The sequence below is a fragment of the Berghia stephanieae genome, chromosome 6, assembly GCF_034508935.2.
Source record: "Berghia stephanieae isolate SIO BIC M18660-M18661 chromosome 6, UCSD_Bste_1.3, whole genome shotgun sequence".
Taxonomy (NCBI): domain Eukaryota; kingdom Metazoa; phylum Mollusca; class Gastropoda; order Nudibranchia; family Aeolidiidae; genus Berghia; species Berghia stephanieae.
This window is the reverse complement of record NC_088365.1, coordinates 14,794,711-14,807,210: the sequence shown is the minus strand read 5'-3', so window position 1 is coordinate 14,807,210 and position 12,500 is coordinate 14,794,711. Positions and strand designations below refer to the sequence as shown.

Below are 12,500 nucleotides of genomic sequence, written 5' to 3'. Positions count from 1 at the left end.
AGAAGAAGAAGAAGAGAAGAGAGAGAAGAAGAAGAAGAAGAAGAAGAAGAAGAAGAAGAAGAAGAAGAAGAAGGAAGAAGAAGAAGAAGAAGAAGAAGAGAGAAGAAGAAAGAGAAGAAGAAGAAGAAGAAGAAGAAGAAGAAGAAGAAGAAGAAGAAGAAGAAGAAGAAGAAGAAGAAGAAGAAGAAGAAGAAGAAGAAGAAGAAGAAGAGAAGAGAAGAAGAAGAAGAAGAAGAAGAAGAGAGAAGAAGAAGAAGAAGAAGAAGAGAAGAAGAAGAAGAAGAAGAAGAAGAAGAAGAAAGAAGAAGAAGAAAGAAGAAGAAGAGAGAAGAGAAGAAAGAAGAAGGAAGAGAGAAGAGAAGAAAGAAGAAGAAGAAGAAGAAGAAGAAGAAGAAGAAGAAGAAGAAGAAGAAGAAGAAGAAGAAGAAGAAGAAGAAGAAGAAGAAGAAAAGAAGAAGAAGAATGGTCTGGAAGAATAAGGGCATCAGGTTGAATATTGCATGTACGCGACAGACAGGCGCTGCAGGTTTTAAGACGGTTCATGATTGCGAGAAGAATTTTCGGACTGGGTAGACCGTCAAAATATCTAAGTTTCAATCTAAACTTTTCAATCTTAAAAAATAAAGATTTTTAAACAACATAATATGTTGGAGTAACTATTAGAAGCTGCTGTGAAAATTCAAATCATATCTACATAATATACTCAAATAACAGATAGATAGATAGATAGATAGATAGATAGATAGATAGATAGATAGATAGATAGATAGATAGATAGAGAGAGAGAGAGAGAGAGAGAGAGAGAGAGAGAGAGAGAGAGAGAGAGAGAGAGAGGATACATTTTCAGACAGGTGCAAGTATTTTAGTAAAGGCAAGGACGAAACAAAAGACATGAAACTACGTTATTACTCCAAATAAAACAACAAATTCAGAAAGCCACATTATGAGAAGGGACGAATGAGGTAGAGGGATGAGTGAGACAGCATGCGTTTACCTCTCTTATTGGTACCCAAGCAAGTGGGTATGGGGAGGTGTTTGATACAAGCTATGTGGTCAGCATGAGTACCTGAAATTCTTAGAAAAGTCACGGCGGTCCTATTCTTGGCCTTCATTATTCAACTCCATCCTTACCGATCATATTCAAGATTTCTACTGAAATGTCAACCCGATTCAACACATAAAATCTTATATTTTCTGAACAAATTCATTAGTAAAAGTGTCATGTCATGTCTCCTGTTAAATTTTAAGTGCTGCTGTTGGTTTTGGGATCCCTCGTAAATCGCTTTGTACACTTTTAGACAAGTTGAAAGTCATTTAAACCTGTCCATGCGTGGAGTAAATGTTTTCTGGCCTTTACGAATTGCACAGCAAGTCGACAGTACAATATTATTGCACAAAATTGGAGTCTGTTTTCACCGAGGAGGGAGGATAAAAGAGAATGGCAAAAAAAAAAGATAAATAAATAAATAAATAAATAAATAAATAAATAAATAAATAAATAAATAAATAAACAATTAAAAGACCAGACCAGCCAATGCGGGCAAAAAGTTAATTGACTCCATATTCATTATTGCCACAAAAGCATATACAGTATACAGGTTTTTACAAAATCAAATTTGCCCTCATCGCACTCTAGATCAATAGACACGCCAGATAGATAAAAAGCTCCATTCCATGTTATTCCTACGTCAATGTGTAACTGGCTTCAACAAACGTGAATGTGACAGATATGTATCAGATAATTTAGAGTGCAAACACCTCTAAATTTAAAGCGTACAACACACCATCATTATAAAACAAGATAAGAGAACACAAGGGCCAACGCGCCCCACCGTTCCATTTTAAACTTGGATAATTATACATTAAATATAATCAGTGAATGTATACGTCAGTGACAGATAATTTATTATCTAACCCTCATGTCAGACACAGAAAATCACATCACTACAGGGAATGAGATTAGCGGAAAAGTAGCGTCCCTTGATTGGACGTCACCTTACAGAGAGAACGTCAATTTGGTTTTGAAATGTCTCAAGCCGCTTTCACCGGAAGCGAGGACGAGAGACGCATGCGGACAACCAACATGACGTTCGCTCTCTAATAACTTTTCCGCCGGTGACGTCACAGACTATGGGTGACGTCCAATCAAGGGACGCTACTCTTCCGCTAATCTAATTCCCTACATCATCATAGAGTTCTTAGTTATTTGAATGATTCTCTTTTGTCATTTCGGAACCCCCCCCCCCCCTCAATCCCCACCTTAAAAACGAATTTAAAAAAAAACAACAAAGAACGAATGAGAGAAACAATACAGAAGAAGAAGAAGAAGAAGAAGAAGAAGAAGAAGAAGAAGAAGAAGAAGAAGAAGAAGAAGAAGAAGAAGAAGAAGAAGAAGAAGAAGAAGAAGAAGAAAAGAAGAAGAAGAAGAAGAAGAAGAAAGAAAAAGAAGAAGAAGAAGAAGAAGAAGAAGAAGAAGAAGAAGAAGAAGAAGAAGAAGAAGAAGAAGAAGAAGAAGAAGAAGAAGAAGATGAAGATGATGATGATGATGATGATGATGATGATGATGATGACGAGAAAGATGATAATAATGATGACGACGACAACGACGATGATGATGATGATGATGACGACGATGAGGATGATGATGAAGAAACGAACCAAAAATATTTATCATAGCTGTCCTGACCTATAAGATAAAAGCTAATTGAACCCTGAAAATAAATCGTTTATAATACTTGTGACAATCAAATACACAGTGATAAGAATGGCACTCGAGATAAAAATATGAATAAGAGACAATGAAATGGCAGAAATTATTGCTCGGGGTTGAAGTTGACCATGATTCATAAAGACACCGTATGCCATTAATTTAACATGCGACTGCCAGTATCTAAATAATAATTATTTCATTTATTGAATGAGTCTGACTCTCAATTAATGCGTACAAAAACAAAAACAAAAACAAAAAAGTCAAACAAAACAAAAAAAATGAGTTCTAATCTGATGCTTTTGTAATTTGATGTTAAAAATTGATATGAAAATAGAGCGTGTTATAGTTAAGTTCATATTTTGATTCCCTTTAATTAGGATACCATTGTGAGCGTGTCCATTAATCATTCTTTGAAGAAAAACCATCACAACAAAACACACACTGACACATAAAACACCAACAAAAAAACAAACAAACAAAACATTGGTGAAAAATGACTATGTTTTTTGTTTTTTTTTAAGGGTTTTACGGCGCTTGCAGCAACACATTAAGGTCATATCAGCGCCAGTAAATAGGAAGAAAATTGGATAGTAAAAAGATTCTAGAATTACAATTAAAAGGACTTGAGGGAAAAGTGAGACAAAGGGGAGTGGTTCAAATAGGGAACAGATGTAGATTCCAAGAGCACAACATCAATGTACTTCGTTTGAGATCACTTAAAAGTCTCACCCAGACACCAGCACAAGTCTTCACTGAGAGGAATACACTCAAATGTTTACATTATACATTCAAAATAACAAATATAATAATACATAACAGAGAGATGATTTACAAGGAAAAAAAATATCATCTCCCAAAATAATAACTATGCATTTGACTGTTTCCCTCCCAGCCAAGCACTATAGCCAGGGCCAGGACAAAACCAAGTAATCTCATTCCAAGACAAAGACAGAAAGCATGTTGGAAAACAGATATAGAGGGATAGAAGACACAGTAAGTGCCTCCCTGCCCGCTATGGGAGGCCAGGAACCCCACCCAGGAAAAATGACTAGATAACTAATAAAAATAATGATGATGACGATGATAATACATACATACATACATACATACATACATACATACATACATACATACATACATACATACATACATACATGAATCTAATTGCAAAAGATTTGCTGATGACACAAAAATGTATGTCCCGATTGATAAAAGTGATATATTACAAAATGAATTGTTTTCGATATTCCATTGGCAAATGGATTTCAATATTTCCACATGTAATGTCTTGCACATGTGTAGACATAATCCATCTCAATTATTTTTGACCAATTACTTCGCTTCAAACAACACATCTTGGACGTGTATAAATAAAGCTAACAGAATGAAAGGTATAATATGTAGAAAATGTATGTATCTAGATGTAAACACATTCAATACTTTAAATCTATACAAAATCAATGTACGTACTGTTTTGGAAGACGGTAATAGTATTTGGAGCCCACTTTATCCATTACTTTAGAAAGGGTTCAGAGATGAGCCACTAAATTACTAATAGAATTATCGAATGTATCTTATACTGACAGCATGTTAAGGACATTACAACTCCCGTCTCTTAAGCATAGGCGCTTGCGAGGAGATCTTATACATTTATACAAGATTGTTCATAATGAGTATAATGCCAATGCAGGATATTTTTTTATATTTTTCTCATGTTACGTTCACTAGAGGAGATAAATACAAAATATACATAGAGGGTTGTTCTTCAAATATTATTTTAAAATTCGTTTATTTTTAGAACTGTTACTTCTGGAATAAACTAAAATCTGAAAGAAAAAAATCAAAAACAGTCAACTCTTTCAAAACTGGCATAAAGAAAAGTCATATTTGATGTTTGATTATGATGAATGAATGACGTGTAAATACCGATTTTTGTAACAATTGATATCGTTGGCGTTGATGTCCGTATACTGTAAATTCAATTTTTTTTTAATGTTTTCTTTTTTCTTGTTCTTTCTTCTTTTTTTTTTTTTTTTTTTTTTTTTTGCTGATATCAAACTGTACCAATTGACTTTTGATTATGATGAAAAACATATATTTTATATTCTCAATTTTTATATAATCATCATTTGATTGTGTTTGCACTTGTTAGTGTCAATTTAATACTTTGATTATATGATGTTTAATATGCTTCGCAATTTTCTATAGATCCGTTGGCGTGACTGCTGTCAAATCAAATTAAAATCAAATTAAAGTGCCCATGGCTAAAATTTGGAATTGATTTGCTATGCTGACATGCTAACGTGTCGTGGGCATTTAACGGCCTTAGCCTATTTTGGCCCATAAAATTCATATCATATCATAAATTAAATATAAATTAACGTTTCGTCCACAGCATGCACAATTCGAATTAAAAATCTAGATTAGATACACACAAAAAATGGCTTTTCGATCATTTTATCTTACAGCACGTATATTTAAAAAATACAAATCAGTGGGAATAAAAATCCAAAAACTTGAATTTTGATTTCAGTTATTTATATTTATATTGCTGAGACTAGTAAATCTCACCAAGGGGGCAATAAAACAGAAAGCAATAAACTTACATCGCGGCCAACTATTCAAGGAGCTAAAACTGGACAGCTTAATGCACTACGCGGTCAAGATCCAAAACAGCAGAGTATGTTTTGACTATTATAAAATATAATCTAGATTTAGAGTTTATTTTTCTATTTCTTGTTTTAATTTGCTATTTATTTTAAAAAGCATAATCCTGGAACATGCAAGGGTCATTTCTATACACACAAATAGTCTAATTCTTTTCTTTCTCAGATTGCCAAACCGAGACAGATTTTATCAGGACAGTTGGCCACTGTGAACTTATCAGCGTGGTTGCTAACTGTGGAGGTGATGTGCTCTTCAGAGAGCGAAGAATTGCGAGTTAAAGTACAGATTTCATTATTATTAGCGGACGTACAGTCAAAATCTCGAATGAGAAAACAAAGCAGACCTATAAGTTCCGGCATGCAATATATATTGTCTGAAAATTATTCGAGGAGCATATTTTGCTGTACCTATATCAATGTCCTGACATATATTGCAAAAGGATGATGACTTTGGCGGTATTGGCGGAAATCCGACAATTGACGGACATTTTACATGTCTCATAAAACAATAAAGGAGTGACAAAACGCATAGTTCATAGGCGTGTTTCAAATTTCAAAGATTTTCAACAAACGCGTCATTAACTTTCGATCAGAGAAGTATACAGGAAAATGGGTTGTGGGGATAATTATAAACAATATGACGGATTATTGGCTATTACTATTATTGTCGTTCACTGTGCTTCGATGTCCCTCTTCATATAAATGACCATCTAAGACTGAGTCGATGAAAAAAAAGTTTTGTTTTGTTTGGGGGCGGGGGTAATTCCGTAACCCAATTTTTTAAAGACATATTTTAAAAAGTATTATTACAATGTTCTGTCAACAAAGAGGTTGCTCAACAGCTGGTCTTATGTTAATACTATTTTGTTAGCCTTGTGTATGTATGTATATATGTGCGTGTATGTTCGGGCGCAAGTGGATAAGGATATACAAATGTACTTTAAAGGCCGATTTAGGATCTCTTTGTCTTTATCGACAATCAATATAACAATATAAGCTGATCATACTACACCACCTGTTAAAGATTAAAGGCCTGTTTTAATTGATTTTGTAACTTTGCCTTGTTTATGTTTCTTTCCAAAACCGACCTGCCCAACACAATAACTGTACTTTCAGCCCGTGCATTCTATAGATAGTGTGCGCTTGACTAAGAAGCTCACAACATTGCCATCCGGAAGTATAACGGACTAACACACAAAACTATGTGTAACCTTTAACATTTATAGTCTGGTTAATACAATTTAGTGAGAATTAATCATAAACGCGGATGGCAAAAAACGATAACAAAAACCTGAGTGATGTCAACTTCATTCTATCTATAGGAAGTATCATCAGGACAAAGGATCCTTGCTTAAAGCGACACGACGCAATTACGGTACATTTATAGCAATGATGTACTAGCAAGAAAACCAACAGCAATTAAAAAAAAAAAAGATTAACAAACAAAAATAAAATAAAAAGACATTTTTTAAATAAAACAAAATGATTAGAGAAGGAAAGAAAGAAATGAATAAATAAATAAATAATGATGATTATGCAAACAGACATCCAGCGGTCTGCTTTTCTATGAAGGGTACCACACAGGGCTTATATTAAACCAAAGCCTCATTTTAGAACAAGGACATAAAGCTATAAGAAACAGAACAAAAGACAACATGGAAGATAGACAGCGAGAGATCGTTAAATTCCTCCTTTATGCACTTTTACTTATTCTCATTAGTATTATTATACTTGATTAAAAAAAACAACAACAAAAAAAACCCCAAAACAAACAAAGGACTTGAAAATAGTTCGGAAGCCAACGAGTAAATAACACACTTCTCGACGCTTGAATCAAAAGAGGATAAAGCAATTTCTTTTAAAGTGCAATCAAAGCTAAAATATACACAATAATAGATCGGTATAGCATTGTATTATATACATTACAATGCTATATCTATCTATTTTTGCGTGTATACCTATTTTCGCGTAGATATACATACAATATATCTTTGTCTTAAAACAAAGATGTACGGATAACTGAGGCGACGCTTTTAGGAGAAAAATATGAATAAACTGTGGCCTAATAATTAAATGACCCAAATAACAATCCTTATTCAAATATACATAAAAAGGAGAAAATACTATTGCGTACCACATGTTACTAAACAAAAATACCTATGTTGTAGTTGTAGTAAATCTGAAAGACAACAAAGGCTGTTTAATTTAACATTAAAATTCATGTTAATTATGCAAGCACTGGCTTTACGCTGAAAACAAAGGAAACTACCATTTCTATTCTATTATTGCTTTTAGTTATCATAACTGCAAATATTTGCAAATAGGGTCGGTCCTATGGTAGGAAAAGAGAAAAAAACATTAACTAGGGTCTTTTTGTTTGTTTGTTGCTTTAGGTCTCTTCCAACACAATTGAGGTTATATGAGAGACCGCTGAAACAAAAAAAAAAAAAACAAGCAATCTAACAAAAATAGTACAAATGTAAATCAAAATCATAACCTAAAGATATCATAAGCTAAATTATAAATAACCAAGAACAAACAGGCAGAAGATTTACAGAAAAAAAATATCCCCTGTCAAAAATACAATCACAAACCAAAGAAGCAGGATAGTCTAGGAAAGAGAAGAAGAAACGACATCACTATCGGATCGTACACCCATGCGAACATCATAGGTATATGATTCAAGGGTGATGCTCCCATCCAACCACCCGCTTAACTAGGGTCTAAAATATTGTTGAAACTTACGTAAGAGAAAAGCTTTATTCTCACTCAATTCTATTTAATACTAGAAGATTAAACATTAAAAACGTTACACAAGATAGTTTTGTGTGTTGGTTACATCTGGTTTAGCAACATACCATCAATAACCAATATGGAAATGCATTTTTTAAAAAATGAAAACGCACAACAAAGACTAAAAGACCTATCGTTATTGTATTGTTGTTATACGTCACTAACCCATAAGTTATAGTGGCGAAAACAGACTTAAAGCATCAGATATGAATTGTGGACGAGACCAAGAGAGACGAAAACAGCAATTCTAGGAATATTTTTTTGTTTGTTTGTTGCTTTAGGTCTCTTCCAACACAATTGAGGTTATATGAGAGACCGCTGAAACAAAAAAAAAACAAAAAACAAAAAAAAAACAAGCAATCTAACAAAAATAGTACAAATGTAAATCAAAATCATAACCTAAAGATATCATAAGCTAAATTATAAATAACCAAGAACAAACAGGCAGAAGATTTACAGAAAAAAAAAATATCCCTGTCAAAAATACAATCACAAACCAAAGAAGCAAGATAGGCTAGTAAAGAGAAGAAGAAACGACATCACTATCGGATCGTACACCCATGCGAACATCATAGGTATATGATTCAAGGGTGATGCTCCCATCCAACCACCCGCAATTCTAGGAATACACAAGATGTGAAAACGGTAAGGGTAAGTCTGAAACGAGTATGAATTATGACAGTTTGGGCATTTAAATAAGCCTGGCAGTGAAATAAATGTAGAGCTATGGGATCTTGTGATATGACACTCGCCGTAGGATCAGAAGATCTTGGGTTCGAGTCGCACTCTAAGTGGCACATAGGTGAGTCCTTGGAAAAGGCACTTTACTAACATTCTCTCACTGTACTCAGGTGTAAAATGAGTACCCGGCTGTTAACAGCGTGGTCTCTGACTTTGAGAAAGTTGTAATATCGCCTAAAAGGGGTCATCTCACATCCTACATGTTAAGTGTTGCTGTTGGCTAGAGACCATTGTAAAGCCCTTTGAGCATGTTTAGTGTTAAACTAGCATTTGAAGAAATCAGATTAGATGGCCAAAAAGAAAACACGGGATGATGTGGATTAGTATTCTCTCACATTTTGAAATGGAGCATTTGTGCATATAATACATAAAGATAAAAAAAAAAAAACAACATAATATAGACACAAAAATACTGAAGGACCTTAATGCACATTGACACTGACACGAATAAAGGGAACTGATAGAAGGAAAAAGAATAGGCAAAAGAAGGAGAAGGAGGGAGGGGAAGAAAAAGAAGAGAAGTGGAGAGAGAGAGAGAGAGAGAGAGAGAGAGAGAGAGAGAGAGAGAGAGAGAGAGAGAGAGGGGGGGGGGGGGAAGGAGAGATTTTTCTCTTACAAAATACAAAATGCAGAGAAGACAGGACAGGTTTGGCTTGGGTGATAAAATACAACTAACCGATGAAACCCAAGTTATATAGAAGAGCTTCTACTAAAAATAGCACGTCAAATTTGGATTGTATGTAGTATTATTGTACAACACAAAATATATCGTTTCACGCATAAGTGACTTCAAATTAACCAATAGGCTATATTTGCTCAAGAATACTTCTTAGAAAGTACACATTTATAGAACAGCAATATGTGTACCAATACCATTTCAATGGATCCAGAATGAATTTTAGTACAATTGGAAACCAATAATTATAGGATTTTTTTTTAAATAGTTGCGATCTCTTTCAACATAAGATAAGATTAACTTCTCGAAATTTACATGGGGTATTGCCATAGACTAATGCATTTTTGAAAATAATTAAGCAACTAAATAATAAAAAGGAAATACAATGACATAGAAGTAAACCAACAAAAAGCTTAAAAAAACTAAACACATCTCTCATACCTCTCTCTCTCTCTCTCTCTCTCTCTCTCTCTCTCTCTCTCTCTCTCTCTCTCTCTCTCTCTCTCTCTTTCTTTCTCTCTCTCTGAGTTTTTTAACTCACCCACTCCTTCACAGACACAAGCAAACAAACAAACAAATGTTCTTCTTCTCTCGTGTCACCCTAATTTCTTCCCTCTTTATATTCTCTATAATTACGTATAATGTATTCACACCCACTGTTCCCCCATTGACATTGTCTTTGATCTCCATCTTAATGCCACTTCGAGAGAGAAAGTCTCCTTGAGGTAGAGAGTAGAAAGGAATGTTTTAAACGGTCTGTTCTGGATTTTAAACTTATCACCCTGCCTGATCCACCTGATGTTTTATATTCTAAAAATAGAGGATGTTGCTTATCTTTCAAGATGTTCAAAACTTTTTTATGGGAATATTATTCATAGAGGGTATTTTGTGTAGACAGGGTGGACTGTACAATGCTTTCGGCTCTTCTCACAGTTTATCTATTCTTTCTCTATCCCCAGCAGTGATGGCCCCACCCCAGCAACTCTGATTGCAAATGTTATAACACATATAAAGTAAAATATTTGAGCACATATTATGCCATCATATTATGATACACCTGGAAACCAACAAAATATTAACACCTCTACAACATGGTTTCAAAAGTGGACATTCATGTGAAAGCCGATTAATTGTAACTTTGCATGAGCTCATGAAATCTTTTGACAAGAAAATACAAACTGATCTAAACATCTTAGACTTTAGCAAGGCATTTGACACTGTCCCACACAAAAAGCTCCTTTTATAAATCAGAAAGTTACAGTATAAGAGGTAATATCCACAGGTGGCTTTTACATCATTTCTTACACAAAGAACACAGCAAGTTATTGTTGAAGGTTCAGCATCATTGTCCTGTTCAATTTGACCTGGGGAGTATCACAAGGGACAGTTCTAGGTCCGATACTCTTCCTCTGTCACATAAATGACCTTCCCCAAACTGTAGCATTTCAAACAAGGCTTTTTGCAGATGACTGTCTTCTCTACAGACACATCAAATCACCATCAGACTAAATACAACTGCAAGTAAGCAGACTTACAAACTCTCAAACAATGTGCAGACACCTTGGTCATGCGTTTCAACGAAACAAAATGTTTATAAGATGGAAATATTAATATTACAGAGCAAAATACCACTTAGATCCAAAAACACACTGAACAATCACACAATGGACCAAGTTAAAGAAAATCCATATTTGGCATCATTATATAAGAAAACCTAAAATGGCAAGCACACATCAACAAAATAATAAATAAAGCAAATTCAGCGGTAGGGTTCATAAAAAGGAACATCAGACATTGCCATGCCATGCAAACCTAAAAGAAACCGCCTACAAAACACTTGTAACATCAATCTTAGAGTATTCCTAGAATTGGATAAAAAAGCAATTGAAGCTGTCCAGCACCGTGCTGAAAGATTTGTCTTCAATGACTACAGCCCCCATGGCAGTGTAAAAGACATGACCACACAGCTTGGATGGACTCCCTTACAAAATAGATGGCAAGAACAACGACAAACTCTCATGTTCAAAATTACAAACAAAATGATGGTCATCTCACCAGAACAACTAGACACACAACAAAATTCACGAATTCAAAGAACAAAAAATAAAACACCAATCTACAAATTCAAACATCTTCAAATATTAATTTGCATCACGCACTATCAAAGACTGGAATCATGTGTGAACACAACAGATTTAGAAACATTCAAACGAATATTATCAAAATTCTTCAGCCTAAACACCAACAATGGCTGTCACATTCAACAACTCTCTCTGCCCTCAAATACAAATACTCAGAATTGAGTTAACTTCGAGTAAGATTCAGATCCTAAAATAAATGGGCCAAGTCAAAATAACAATTGATCATACTGAAGCAAAGCAAAAATTAATTTGAAGGATTAAGAGATGGCCGAGGTCAAATCACTACTAAAGGTTTAGTCTTAATGAAGATATGTGAACTTAAGATTAATGGCATCTGACAAACAGGGTGTCCATTAAGTCTTTCCCTGATTTCAAAGACTTATTATTCTTTAACTTTATAGATATTTGCATCTGGTTTTCACCATCTTCTAAGGAAAAGTCAGACATTTATGACCATTTGTATTAGTCATCAACCCACAATACATCACAAAATTTACTCAAATCAACCTGAACTTGAAAGACATCATTTTTCTCTCCCTCTATTTTGTAATGGCAAAAGTGCTACTCAAATTTTTTTTACGTAATGTGATTGAATGAAATCATGAAACAATATCATCAAAGGTAGAGCTCAACAACCTTTCACTTTCATAGCCCAAGTTGGCAGACCATTACAGAAAATCTATTTTCTTCTTTTAAATAGAATAATCTAAATTTGCTGAGAGACAGGGAGTTATAGATCACAATCCGGTAGACCAAGCAATTTTTGTCGCACT

At 34.2% G+C, this 12,500-nt stretch overlaps 1 protein-coding gene across 1 annotated transcript in view; it reads right to left on the bottom strand.

The window, feature by feature from the left end:
* The window catches only part of LOC144974548 (dual serine/threonine and tyrosine protein kinase-like), a 50,888-nt gene that overhangs the window by 36,157 nt on the left and 2,231 nt on the right, over nt 1-12,500 (bottom strand). The window lies entirely within an intron of this gene.